Source organism: Phocoena sinus, chromosome 13, assembly GCF_008692025.1.
Source record: "Phocoena sinus isolate mPhoSin1 chromosome 13, mPhoSin1.pri, whole genome shotgun sequence".
Taxonomy (NCBI): domain Eukaryota; kingdom Metazoa; phylum Chordata; class Mammalia; order Artiodactyla; family Phocoenidae; genus Phocoena; species Phocoena sinus.
Window position 1 is genome coordinate 33,801,774 of NC_045775.1, and position 14,559 is coordinate 33,816,332.

The 14,559-nt window shown below is 38.1% G+C and overlaps 1 pseudogene; it reads left to right on the forward strand.

Annotated features, from left to right (window-relative positions):
• Nucleotides 1-7,750: 7,750 nt before the first annotated feature.
• LOC116764455 lies at nucleotides 7,751-8,344 on the forward strand (annotated as a pseudogene).
• The last annotated feature ends 6,215 nt before the right edge of the window (nucleotides 8,345-14,559 follow it).

Sequence of the window (14,559 nt, forward strand, 5' to 3'; positions counted from 1 at the left end):
GTTCCTTACTGCTACCACTGTTGAACCTACAGCACTCCATCTATTGAGTTATTTTGTCGGTTTAGGGCATTGTGGATTTTGAAGGAAGTAGTACCCAAGGCACAAATTGGTCAAGAAGCAGAAAGTCTGTTGTAAAAATAAGATCAATCATGTTTTTGAAAATTCTACATGAAGAATGTCTCTCTGGTCCTTGAGGACGAACAAGAAACTGAGATCCAATTCTGCAGGAATTAGGAAAGAAAGTGACAACCGAACAACAAATATACTCAATACCAGAGACAAAGCAAAAGGAGAAGAGGGACTGATTGGGACTGAAACCTAGAAACAAAAAAAAATTTGTGAAGAAAATAGGAAATGATTGAAAATAGAAGACTCTTGACCAACTGGGGTGTAGAATAGGACTGAATGAGAAACAACGGAAGATGAACAAGAGAATGGGGAGCGGGAAGGAGGCTCGGGAATTGAGACACAACGCCTCAGTCTCCCAGGTGAGTCATAATGCAATGACTTCTATCTAATGTCGCTGAGCTCTGCCATCTCATCCTCTCTGACTCTATAACACCCCCGTATCAATTCCCCTCTTCCACCTGGAGACCCTTGGTTGCCATTCTGCCCTGGTCTGACCTTTGTTGTGGCCTTAGAAAACATCTTTATAATGGCAAACTGGGATAATAGCTGCATTTTGTGGTCATGAAATTGATTCATCTCACTAGTATTTATCAAATATGTGTACTCTGCTGACTGCATCCTGGACCATTCACAGGACCTAAGAAAATCAAAAGCAAAATAATAAAAAATAAAAATAAAGTTTTATACACATTAAAGCTCAATCTTTAAAAAATTAAAACTGGTGCTTAGAAAAGCTGAAAAGTGTTTGTACTTTGGTATTGATGTTCTGTGTGCCAAGCCTAATTTTTTTTCATGGAAATTCATGGTATAATTACAAACAACTGTCACTTGTCATTATAACAAAATAGCTTCCATTGATGGTTAGTTGCCATTGTGTTTCCTTAGTTCTAGCATTTTGAAAAAAGAAAGAGTAAAAAAAAAAGGAAATGGCTAAAACTCCATAAAAGTAACATTTGGTTTTAAAGTTATAAAGTTGTTGAGTCAAGATATTTTTAGTAAAATTAGTTCCATCAGTGTAAACCCAAATTCTGGCACATAAGCAGATGTGTGTGGCTATGCTCCAAATAACTGAGGAAAAAATTATTTCCATACCTGAACAGCCAAGCTACTCATAACTCCCTACTTCTCTTTTCATTTTCATCTTGACCGAGGTTGAGGTTTTCACTTCAACTCTCGTTTATTATCTCATTTTTCTTATGAACTCCAAACAAGAAGTAAATTATTGCAAAAATACCTAATTTGAAATTTGACGAAATTGACTTGAGGATGTAGGTTTCTTTCTTAATATTAATAGGGTTCTTGAACTTTTTTTTAAGATGCCATGAAAAAACAGAAACCATTCACTGAGTTTACAAATCAGAAGCACAATGCATGATTTTTATCTTCAGAGAGCTTTAATATAGTTGGAAATACCAGACAAGCACATGTGATAAACCAGTTATATTGTTAACAATGAACTGTATGATAGAGTATGTGTACATTTTATATGTTCACTGAAATAAAGATAGTTAAGGTTTGTAGTAATGTTGGAAGCATTCATGTAGATATAGAACTTAAACTGAACCTCAAAAGTTGTAGAATTTGTTCTGGGTACATAGAGCTAGGTATATCTTGTCTTTTACCAGAAAGGAAAAAAATTAGATTCCCTTGATGAGAGAAAGAAATAATATAGAGACGATTTGTGTCATTACTGAACAAAGCTAGGAGCCACAACAGTTGGGATACATTAGGATACTATTTTCTTCCCTCTATTTGATCTTCAGTGACTTAATCACAAAGGTTCTGTGAAACCACCTGCACAACCTCACTCTCCACTAGTTAAGAGAGAACTGGTGAGAAAGAAAGATTACCTATAAAGTTCTTAAAGAAAATGGTCTAATGCAGGGATACTGTGCCAGTCAAAACATTTCAGAAACCTCAAAAGATTACAGAGCTCTAATTCCCAAGAAGTTACCTTCATTTCCTCTGCAAATCTTGCCCTTAAATTTTCTGTACACCATGTTGTATAGTCATTCCAAAGAAATCTGCCTGATTTGGCCCAATTCTGAAAGAAAGCCCCCATCACTTCAGCTAAGTGGAAAACTGAAGCGATTATGAGGATAATTCAGCTGCGATCGTGAGGTGGTAAGTCACCCCAGGCAAGTCTGGGCAGTGACGGGAAAGAAGTAGGCAGAAGTGTTCACTCTCTCCAAAGGAGATAATCAAGCTGGTAGAACGTAATAAATTGCTTTCAGTAAACATTAGGGCCTTATTATCTTTTAATTTCATACAGAAGGTATTTTTATTCTGTACTTAATCCTGTTATAAGTGCCTACACCAGAGCTCCCAATCAAATCTTTATTCTCACATGCACAGAAGAGAAAAAGAAAACACAATCTGTCTTAGTTACTAATCAATATAAGAATGGCCTAACGAAGAACAAAACCCTTGGGAAACCTTTCTAGAAACAGCCTCAACACTTCTAAGAATTTCACATTAAGGCAATTCTTTGCAATTCTTTAGACAAATGTGAACTACCCAAAAGGGTGAAGGTGGGAGAGATAGAGACAAAGTTTAGGATAAAAGATGTTAAGGAAAGAAAAAGAGAGACTTTCTGCCTGATTGAAAACATTCTCTAACCCCTTGCAAAAATACATATTACCTTCCCTTCTATCCTAGAGGAGGTAGGCTGTCCCCCCTACCTGTGCCCTCACCTCATCCTACTCACCTCCTCAGGGCAGCATCCCATCAAATTCCTCCTCTCTCTCCCTTTTACTGGCCCTTTCCAATCAACATACAAATGGTGGCAAACAACTTTAAGCATTCATTTGCTTAATAAACTTGTTTATTGAAATAGGATACACATAGGGAAAAGAGCAAACATCATAAGAGAAGAATTTTCAGAGTAAATGCACCTCTGTAAACTCCATCCATATCAACAAGTAGAATGTTACCAGCACCCTAGAAACCTCTATTGTTCCCCCACCAGGGAATTCCCTCTCCCAATGATAGCCACTATCCTGACCTCTGACACCATTGGTTAATTTTGCCTATTTGACAGTTTTCTCTAAATTGAATTAATCCATATATTCTCTCGTGTCTGGCTTCTTGGACCAATATTATGTTTGTGAAAACTATCCATGTTATGTCATGCATGTAGCTTTGTCCATTAATTCCCATTGCTGTATAGTATCCTACTGTATGAATAATCTACAAATTCATCCACGAGTGATAGAGATTTAATTTGTTTCCAGTGTGGACCTTCTATTAAATATGAATTGTAAAATATGGCTACCATGAACATTCTTAGCTGAACATATGTACCCATTTTGGGGGTGTATACCTGAGAGTAGCATTTCTGTATAATAGAGTGTGCATATATTCAGCTTTAGTAGATACTGCCAGTTTTCCAAAGAAAATGGATCTAGTTAGTCTCCCAGCAGCAATATAGGAGAGATCCAGTTGTTCCATATCCTCTCCAAAACTTGGTATTTTCAATTTTGTTGGTAGTGGTGGTTAGTCCGGCACAGGTGTAAAGATATCTAATTGTGGTTTTAACTTACATTTACCTGATGAGTAATGACATTGACCAACTTTTCCCAGGTTAACTGGCCATTCAGATAGGAAGGATCTGTTCAAGTGCTTTGTCCATGTTTCTATTTGGGGTGCCTACTTCCTGTTTCTCTTTATGTATTGTGGATATGTTTCTCCTGATCTCTCTCTCTGTCCCTTTCATATATATATACACATATATATACTTACATAATATAAATATATTTTATGTATAAATTCTTATATATTCTTATATAATTTATAATATATAAATACATTAATACATAATATATGCATACATAGTATATATTATACCTATATAAAAGATCTATGCTGTAAGTTGTCTTTAAATACCCTAAATAGTGTCCTTTGGTAAACAGAAGTATTCCACTTTAATGGGGTCCAATTTACCATATTTTTCCTTCATGTTTAGTAGTTTTGTGTTCTGTTTAAGACCTTTTTTTATCTACTGTAATGTCAAGAAAATATTGCTCTGTTTTATTCTAGAAACTTTGGTTTAATTTAAGTGGCTTAAATCTCCCTCTGGCTATAATTCCCATTCCTTTCCTTCACAGTAACTTCACAAAATACTTGTCTATATTTCCCATCTTCTCTTCTTCAGAAATAATCTGACTTCTGACTGCCCCTGCCCATCCTCACTACTCCAGTGAAGGTATTTTCACCGTGCTTAATCCATATCTCCCTAACTGCCAAAGGGAAATCTTTCTATTCCTGTCTTAGTCACTTGACTGTAGCATTTGATGCTGTTGACTAAGCTCTTCTTTTTAAAGTTTCTCCTTAAAAATTTCAGGATTCCACTTCATCCATATTTTACAACTACCTCAGTTCATTCCTTCTCAGTCTTCTTCATGGGCTCCTTCTCCTCTAATTATGTTTTAAACATAAAACTACAACATGCACGAAATTCTACTGTGTACCAGACACCATGCTAAATCCTGGAAATACGGTGGTGAGCAAAAACACATGGTTCCTGATGTCATGGAGCTTAGTATCTGGTGGCAGACACACACATTAATCAAATAATTACCATGATGAATATTTAATTACAAACCGGGATCGGGGCTCTGAGGGAAATAAAGGCTCATAGAAGGGCTCAGGAAACTGTGGCCTGTGGGCTAAATATGGCCCACTGACTGTATTTGTAAATAAAGTTATATTGAAATACAGGCATGTCTCTCCATTTACATATTGTGTATGGTTGCTTTCACACCAGAGCAACAGAGTTGAGTAGTTGTGATAGAGACCACATGGCATGTAAAGCCTCAAATACTTATTATCTGGCCTTTTCCAGAAAAACGTTTACCACTCCTGGTCTATAATAAGACACATAACCCCGACTGGGCATATGCTGGCCAGGAAAGGCCTTCTTTCCAAGGGCACTGGCTCTCGGGTCTCAGGAATAGCAGGTATTTACTAGGCAAAGAGAGAAAGGTAAAGCTCTAAACCGCGAAACACCACATGCGAAGGTCCTATATGGAAAGGAACATGGCACATTACAAGGAAATGAGAGAAACATGAGGCTGGAGAGACAGCCGGGGACAAGATCAAGCAGCATCTTGTAATTCACATTAACGATGCTTTCGGTTTTTTCTAATGGAATGTCATTAAGTACTTTTTAAGTAGAGCAGGGTAGGGAGGTTTTGGTCATGACTGTTTTTCTCCATCTCCTGGCTCTGGCTTCTTTGGTGTTGGTTTTGTTCTCACGCTATTCAAGGTAGCCCCCGACAACTCCTAGATCAAGAACTCCTAGATCAATGTCCTCCAGATTCAAGTCCAGAAGAAAAGAGAGATTCCTCCCACCACCACCAATAGTTCAAATATGTCCTGTTTCTGCCTGTTTTAAGTCACATTCCCATCAATGAGCCAATGACTGAGGCCAGAGGAATGGAATTAGCCAACTGACTAATGCCTACTTACATGGCCACTGCTAGAGCTGATCACAGGATCAGCCTCAAGCATTTGCAATAAACGTTAGATAGATGTAGCAACCCAAAGGAAATACAGGGTACCTTTTCAAGGAGTAAGATGAATAAATGCTGCATGGCAAAACCAAAATATTCTCAACACGAGACACAAATGGGGATAATTTCTCCTCTCCCTGCGTGTGCTTTCTAAGAACATCTCATTCATACCTCTGTTTTCAACTACCACCTTTATAATAATCTATTTGTAAATATCTGTCTGTTTGTAGCCCTAAATGTTTTCCTGGTCTCCAGATCTGTTCATCCTGGTCTCCACTTGGATATGCTACAGGTTTAGTTTAATGAGAAAAAACAATTCATTATCTACCCATCAGACCTACTCCTCCTTCTGTGCTGTCTTGCCCAGATCAGAATCTAAAGAATTATTCTACAACCCGTCCTGAATCTTATCAAACTGTCTAATCAGTCACCAAGTGATGACATATCTCCCTCACTCGCTATTTAAAATTCTTCAAATGATTCTTGCCACCTCCAGAATAAAATCCAACCATCCTATGAAGACAGTCAAGATGCTTCCCAGTGGCCCTGCTACCCCCTGAAAAAACACTCTACTCCTCAGTCTTTCACTCCTCCGTCCTTTTGCCCATACTTTTCCCTCTTTCTAAACTGCCTGTTCTTCTTTCTTCCTTCTTCACGTGGCCAACTCTTGCTGGTTATTCAAGAATAAGCTTAATCCTCACTTTCCTTAGGAAACTCACAGAATCACTGTGAGTCTAGTACTCCTCCTCTGTGCCCTCATAATACCCATGGCGCCCCCATGTCTCAAAACCTATCACGCTGCCACAGTTTATTCCTCTGTCTCTCAGAGTCTGCAAGCTCTCTGGAGGATAGGGATGTGTCTTATCTTTCTATGACCCAGTAAGTGTTCCACACATACTAAACGCTCAATAAACACTGGTCGGAGAATTCTACTCAGGTCAACTGGGGAAAGAAATTACACTTTTTGAAGAGAATTTCATTGATGGAAATAAAAAATTAAACATGGAAACTCTATGGTAGTGATAGGGCAAGTTAATCTAAGTAAACAGTTCCTTAACATTTTTAAAAATCCTTTTTTGACCCTCTCTTCACCCCTCACCTCTTTTCTAGCATACGGTGTACATTCCCAGAGATGCAGAGCACAACTTCATGCTAAAGGAGTGTCTACTCTGATTTCCATAAAATGCCTCATTTAGTGCCCTGTACCCCAAAGGCACCCATTATTTAGCAATTAGTGATCACAATCTTCAGGCAGACACAGGATGCTAAAACTTATGGTAAGCACGCTCTAACATTTACTGTTGTAGTAATATAAGTAAATAACAGAAAGCAATTTATAGAACCACTTCCAGGTTTAAGAAAATTTCAATGGAGGTGGTTCCTGGAATTCCTTTGGTCTCAGGACTTTTAGGAGCTAATTTCCACTCATAACAAACACTTTTTTCTTATATTTTTTATTTCTTTCTATTTATGTTTCTTCTACAATTTAAATACAATTTCCTTTAGGATATTATCTTTATTCAAGTATCGTATACCTTTATAAGTTTAATTTTTCTAGTATGTACTAGGCATACTTTCCCCTGCAGATACAATGGAGAACAAAATCAACCCAAGCTCTGCTCTTACAGTGCTTATGGTCTAAGGGGAAAACAAAGTCATTACACAAATAATCACACACACACAAACTGAAAAACAGAACACTGTGACATGTTTTGAAAATATTACAGATATCTACAGCAAGCATCTGAGTTAATACAGGATGTAACTGAAGGCTCCCTAAAGAAAAGATGCTGGGACCGGGATCTGAAAATGAAGGCAGTTTGATTAGCTGAAGGGAAATGAGACTGTGAGAAAGCAGGGAACATTTCAAGCAGGAAAATGTCACGTGCAAAGGCTTTGAGACAGGAAGGAGCATGGTATATTCAGAGGACTACATAAAAACAAAATTAATCCTAAATTCCCACTAAGCACAATTTTTCAAAGATGGAAAGCAATAGGATTTAGAAGAGACACTGAATTGGAAATATATAAATATGAACTGAATCTTGGTTCTTCCTCTCAATTTGTTGGATGACTCTTAAAAACCACAGTCTGACTTCGCAGTGAAGATGGCGTCGGGCAGTGGGACAAAAAACTTGGACTTTCGCCGAAAGTGGGCCAAAGATGAATATGAGAAGCTTGCTGAGAAGACGCTCACAGAAGAGAGAGAAAAGAAGGATGGAAAACCAGTGCAGCCAGTCACGCGAGAGCTTCTCCGGCATCGGGACTCCAAGGTGGACCTGGAATCCAAACTTGGGAAAACAACCGTCATTACCAAGACCACCCCACAGTCTGAGATGGGAGGATACTATTGCAATGTCTGTGACTCTGTGGTGAAAGACTCCATCAACTTCCTGGATCACATTAATGGAAAGAAACATCAGCGAAACCTGGGCATGTCTATGCGTGTGGAACGTTCCACTTTGGATCAGGTGAAGAAACGTTTTGAAGTCAACAAGAAGAAAATGAAGAGAAGCAGAAGGATTATGATTTTGAGGAAAGGATGAAGGAACTCAGAGGAAGAAAAGGCCAAAGCCTACAAGAAAGAGAAACAGAAGGAGAAGAAAAGGAGGGCTGAGGAGGACTTGACATTTCAGGAGGAGGATGAGATGGCAGCTGTGATGGGCTTCTCTGGCTTTGGTTCTACCAAGAAGAGTTACTGAGGCTTTCTATGCTTGGCTTTTTGCCAGGCCTGACTTTGTGTGTGTGTGTGGGCATCATCTTTTGGGAGGTACTGGGGAAAGTCCTTAAGACTGGCAGTGGGGAGGGCTAGAGGGTGGGTGTTTGTGGTTTCCCTCTACCTTGGGAGAGAGCACAAGATGCAAAGGAATGTGGTGTGGCATGTTCCTTCAGCCTCAGTATTTCACTGGAGACAGAGGACCTCTGATCATCTGACTTCCCAATAAAGAAAACACACCTCTTCTGGGAAAAAAAAAAAAAAAAAAGCACAGTCTTTGCATACCTGCCTTTCCAAACATGTAAAGTGGATTAAACTAAGTTTTTCACCGTAGTTCTCAGAGTATATTGCAATTCAAAATTTAATGGGAAGCTATCCTGGACCAATGTCAAGTATTATTATTGACTATATTTTGTCCTCATGGATTTTTTTTAACTGAAAGTAACTTGGCAGAACTTTAGCTTTCCTATAACGTTCCTCATACCAGCAAATAAAGATTCATAAACCAATATTAAAGATCTAGGGGATCTTTTACCTGACAGCCAATGTTTTCCTAATTTTATTTTATTATTTTTTTACTTTTTTAACATCTTTATTGGAGTATAATTGCTTAACAATGGTGTGTTAGTTTCTGCTTTATAACAAAGTGAATCAGTTATGCATATACATATATCCCCATATCTCTTCCCTCTAGTGTCTCCCTCCCTCCCACCCTCCCTATCCCACCCTTCTAGCTGGTCACAAAGCACCGGGCTGATCTCCCTGTGCTATGCGGCTGCTTCCCACTAGCTAGCTATTTTACATTTGCTAGTGTATATACGTCCATATATACACTACCACTCTCTCACATTGTCCCAGCTTACCCTTCCCTCTCCCCGTGTCCTCAAGTCCATTCTCTAGTAGGTCTGTATCTTTATTCCCGTCTTGCTCCTACGTTCTTCAACAGCATTTTTTTTTTTTAGATTCCATTTATATGTGTTAGCATACGGTATTTGTTTTTCTCTTTCTGACTTACTTCACTCTGTGTGACAGACTCTAGGTCCATCCACCTCACTACAAATAACTCAATTTCGTTTCTTTTTGTGGCTGAGTAATATTCCATTGTTTATATGTACCACATCTTCTTTATCCATTCATCTGTCGATGGACACTTAGGTTGCTTCCATGTCCTGGCTATTGTAAATAGAGCTGCAATGAACACTGTGGTACATGACTCTTTGTGAATTATGGTTTTCTCAGGGTATATGCCCAGTAGTGAGATTGCTGGGTCGTATGGTAGTTCTGTTTTTAGTTTTTTGGGGTTTTGTTGTTGTTTTTTATTTTTGGCTGTGTTGTGTCTTCACTGCTGCACACGGGCTTTTCTCTGGATGTGGCGAGCAGGTGCTACTCTTCATTGTGGTGCGCAGGCTTCTCATTGTGGTGGTTTCTCTTGTTGCACAGCATGGGCTCTACCCGCACGGGCTTCAGTAGTTGCGGCACTTAGGCTCAGCAGTTGTGGCTCGTGGGCTTAGTTGCTCCGCGGCATGTAGGATCTTCCGAGACCAGGGCTCGAACCCGTGTCTCCTGCATTGGCAGGCGGATTCTTAACCACTGCGCCACCAGGGAAGCCCTCTATTTTTAGTTTTTTAAGGAATCTCCATACTGTTCTCCATAGTAGCTGTATCAATTTACATTCCCACCAACAGTGCAAGAGTGTTCCCTTTTCTCCACACCCTCTCCAGCATTTATTGTTTGTAGGTTTTTTGATGATGGCCATTCTGACTGGTGTGAGATGATACGCATTGTAGTTCTGATTTGCATTTCTCTAATGATTAATGATGTTGAGCATTCTTTCATGTGTTTGCTGGCAATCTGTATATCCTCTTTGGAAAAAGGTCTATTTAGGCCTTCTGCCCATTTTTGGATTGGGTTGTTTTTTTGATATTGAGCTGCATGAGCTGCTTGTAAACTTTGGAGATTAATCCTTTGTCAGTTGCTTCATTTGCAAATATTTTCTCCCATTCTGAGGGTTGTCTTTTCATCTTGTTTATGGCTTCCTGTGCTGTGCAAAAGCTTTTAAGTTTCATTAGGTCCTATTTGTTTATTTTTATTTCCATTTCTCTAGGAGATGGGTGAAAAAGGATCTTGCTGTGATTTATGTTATAGAGTGTTCTGCCTATGCTTTCCTCTAAGAGTTTGATAGCGTCTGGCCTTACATTTCGGTCTTTAATACATTTTGAATTTATTTTTGTGTATGGTGTTAGGGAGTGTTCTAATTTCATTCTTTTACATGTAGCTGTCCAGTTTTCCCAGCACCACTTATTGAAGAGGCTGTCTTTTCTCCACTGTACATTCCTGCCTCCTTTATCAAAGATAAGGTGACCATATGTGTGTGTGTTTATCTATGGGCTTTCTATCCTGTTCCATTGATCTATATTTCTGTTTTTGTGCCAGTACCACACTGTCTTGATTACTGTAGGTTTGTAGTACAGTCTGAAGTCTGGAAGCCTGATTCCTCCAGCTCCATTTATCTTTCTTAAGATTGCTTTCGCTATTCGGGGTCTTTTGTGTTTCCACACAAATTGTGCAATTTTTTGTTCTAGTTCTGTGAAAAATGCCAGTGGTAGTTTGATAGGGATTGCACTGAATCTGTAGATTGCTTTGGGTAGTAGAGTCATTTTCACAATGTTGATTCTTTCAATCCAAGAATATGGTATATCTCTCCATCTATTTGTATCACCTTTAATTTCTTTCATCAGTGTCTTATAATTTTCTGCATACAGGTCTTTTGTCTCCTTAGGTAGGTTTATTCCTAGGTATTTTATTCTTTTTGTTGCAATAGTAAATGGGAGTGTTTTCTTAATTTCACTTTCAGATTTTTCATCATTAGTGTATAGGAATGCAAGAGATTTCTGTGCATTAATTTTATATCCTGCCTAATTTTTTTTAAATGGCCAATTGCTAACCATGTGACATGAGTAATCAACAATAGAATATAAGCATGAGTCCTGAAAAACTTAATCTGTTTCTTAGTGATGGAAATTGTAATTTGCTGAGAAACAAGGCTGAATAGTGGATACGTACTGAATTGTGATTTGCAGGCTCTGCCATTTAAAGAAACAGAAAATCAATTCACTTAGGTGAAATTTAAAGGTAGAAAATCGGGTTTGGGTGGGGGAAAATACAGTGAGTTTACCTCCAGGCAAGTATAACTGGAAACCAATGGAGACCCAAATAGAGTTTTCCAGGATAAAGTTAGAGAAGTAGCATTAGAGCTGCTTGAGAAGGCTGGACTGGAGTTAAAAGGTAGGAGTATAGGTAGAAGTTATAACTTCAGGAGTGAAGGTATTGTCCATTCACTCATTTCAGATGAAGTACCCAAGTAAGTTCTGATTGCTCCTAGTCCGCTTTGAGTTACAATTTGTGCAGGGGGAAAAATAGAATTAATTAAATGCACTTCAAAATTGATTACCTAAGTTAAACTCTTCAAAGAGCCAAAGGAATAAATGTTAAAATGGATAAAATACTTTTGAAGGCATTAGCGTGTTTCCGGTTTGGGTGAGGCTTTGTTTTGTGTAAGTATATGCCGTGCTGGTGGCAGCTGTCACTCTACAGTACACCGGGTGGGGATGTTGTAGCAACGAGTGTAAGTTATGCTGTTACGTCACTGCGGTAATGTCTATAGCCTTACAACCCGCACGACATTTCTGGGTAAAGGAAGTGAGAAAAAGTGGTCTCAACGGCAAATACGAGCCACAAGTGCTTAAAAAAGTTTCGGGTTAGGGAAGCCACTACCTTAGACTTGCTTATTCTAGGCTTTTTGAATATATAACAAAATTTGTAGACTCTTTGATACTGCTTCTAATTCTAAGTAGCCTCTTCTGAATGCATATTTTACTTGCTTAAATATAGGCACATTTACAGAGTAGTCCACAGACTGGCACAACTAGTTTCAGGGTGTTAATTTCACTAATATTTCCTGAATTCATTTTATGCACGATGGACTGCTCCAGGTGTTGGGAACCAAAGCTAATTTCACGGCAGCCAAGGTTCTTGCCTCCATGCAGAATGTATTCTATGGAATTAGTTTTGTTTGTGAGGAAACTGAGTTTTAATATTCTGTGTCTGAGGAGCATTTATCTGAAACTTCAGAGTTGTTCAAAAGTATAATTTCTTAAAAGAATTTAAGTATGCATTGATAATGATTATGTAGAACAATCAAGAAATGTTAAAATACTTTGCTCTTTAAGAGCTTTAGGGAAAAAAGATATCTATTACTTTTATTTGGGGAAGCAGAGTAAATCTGTAACCCTCTGAGGATGAGTAAGATTTAATCAAATAACCTTTTCAGTCTTGACAACTACTTCTATTCTAAGAAACTATGTTACAACACATTTTCTCTTCAGTTATAGCTCTTCAACAGAGCTTTCAAGAGCCTGTCACACAGAGTTACACTGACATTTTCTTCTACTTAGGTATCTACTCAAGCTGACTTGAAGAACCCTGGGAGAATTAACACTTGAAAACAAGTTTGATCTACTAATGTAAACAAAACGCTACGGTTATTTATTTATTTTTCTTCATTGCTCTACATTTTCCTCCCTGACCAAGACATTAAGTTAAAATTCATGTACAATCAGTAGTATCTTACTTGGTTCCAAAACCGAAGGAATAACTTTTAATACTTAAGTTAACGTATCTTGGTTACCCAACTTATTTATTACAAAATGATTTTGTGATATTGTCTTAGATGAAGATTTCTCAATCATGGCTCGATTTACACCTTGGACCTAAGAATTTTTTGGTGTGTGTGTCTCTCTATATGTGTGTTGCGAAGCGGGGGCAGGGCTGGCTTGTGCATTAGTAGGATGTGTAGCAGCATCCCTGCCCTCTACTCATCAGGTGCCAGTAGCACCCCCCAGTTACGACAGCCAAAAAATTTCCAACATTGCCACTTATCCTCTGGGGAAGGGGGCCAAATTGCCTCTGACTGAGAACCATTATCCTAGATTAGAAGTCTCTACTTTGTTGATAAAGATATAGTTCACAAAATCCACCAGTGACTGAAAACATAAGATTTTAGGGACATACGGAAAGTTTTGCCCCAATTTTATAGTTTGAGTATTAAAACTTATTTACTATTCTACTCATTGAAATTTATGTTGCATATTAATTATAGATGATTGCAGAAGAAGCCTGAAAAACTATTTAATTATAATTTACAGGAACTAATTTTCTGTATGGTATTAGCCTGTGAAAATGGTACACCAACACAATGTTGAAGGAAGGCGTTTTTTTAGCCTCTGAACAAAGAAAGAAACATCAGAGTGGAGATCTAAATATGAACAGCATGATTGGAGAATTATCGTTAGGTGCATTTGCTAACTAGCTGATTAAATTTTAATGTACTTTATTGTGAGTGGGAAGTAATATTATATGAATAGTAATAAAAACAATTTATGCTCCTTCTTGCTTAAGAGCTTCGCTCTTGTTAAATGTGTAAAACGTAATGTGTAACTATAGAAACCTGCCATTTCCATTATTGGAATTTTTCTCATAAAGAGCAAAACTCATTAAACTTTTATTCTCTGTAAAGTTTCTGAAAGCCTAGCAGAGAAACCAAATCTTGCCCTCATAAAATTTGTTTTGCCAGGAAAGAACATATTTAAAGTAGTAGGAAATTGGGGAAAGAGGGTAAGGTAGGCACAGCAGTTTGGAAATCTGAAATATTTGTGTAAATATTTATATAAATGTTTTGATCCAAGGAGTCTCAGTGCACTGTCCCAATGCTGAGGTTGCCAGCTCACACTACAGCTGGTGGTGGCTAAAATCAAATGTTAGGGACTATAGCAGAGTTGTCACCAGGAAAAATTAGCCAAACCCAGGCTCAGAATCTAAACACAAACTTAACAAAGCTCAGGAGTCTGTTTTAATTGGAAATACAATCCAAACCGAAACAGGAAAATGTGATCCACAGTATACAAGGCATCTCTCTGTAGCATCCTTACCAACACCCTAATGGTTCCCATAAAATTCTAAATTCATTTTTAATACTTATTTCCTCTGTGTATACATTTGACTACAGCCATGTTACCAATACTGAATAATAACGATAATAATGTAATGTCCAGAAGTAGAAAGAATTCATGCACTAAACGTATGTGTGTGTATGTCTCCTAATCCATCAGAATAAAAAAGACATTACAAACCAACTGCAAAACT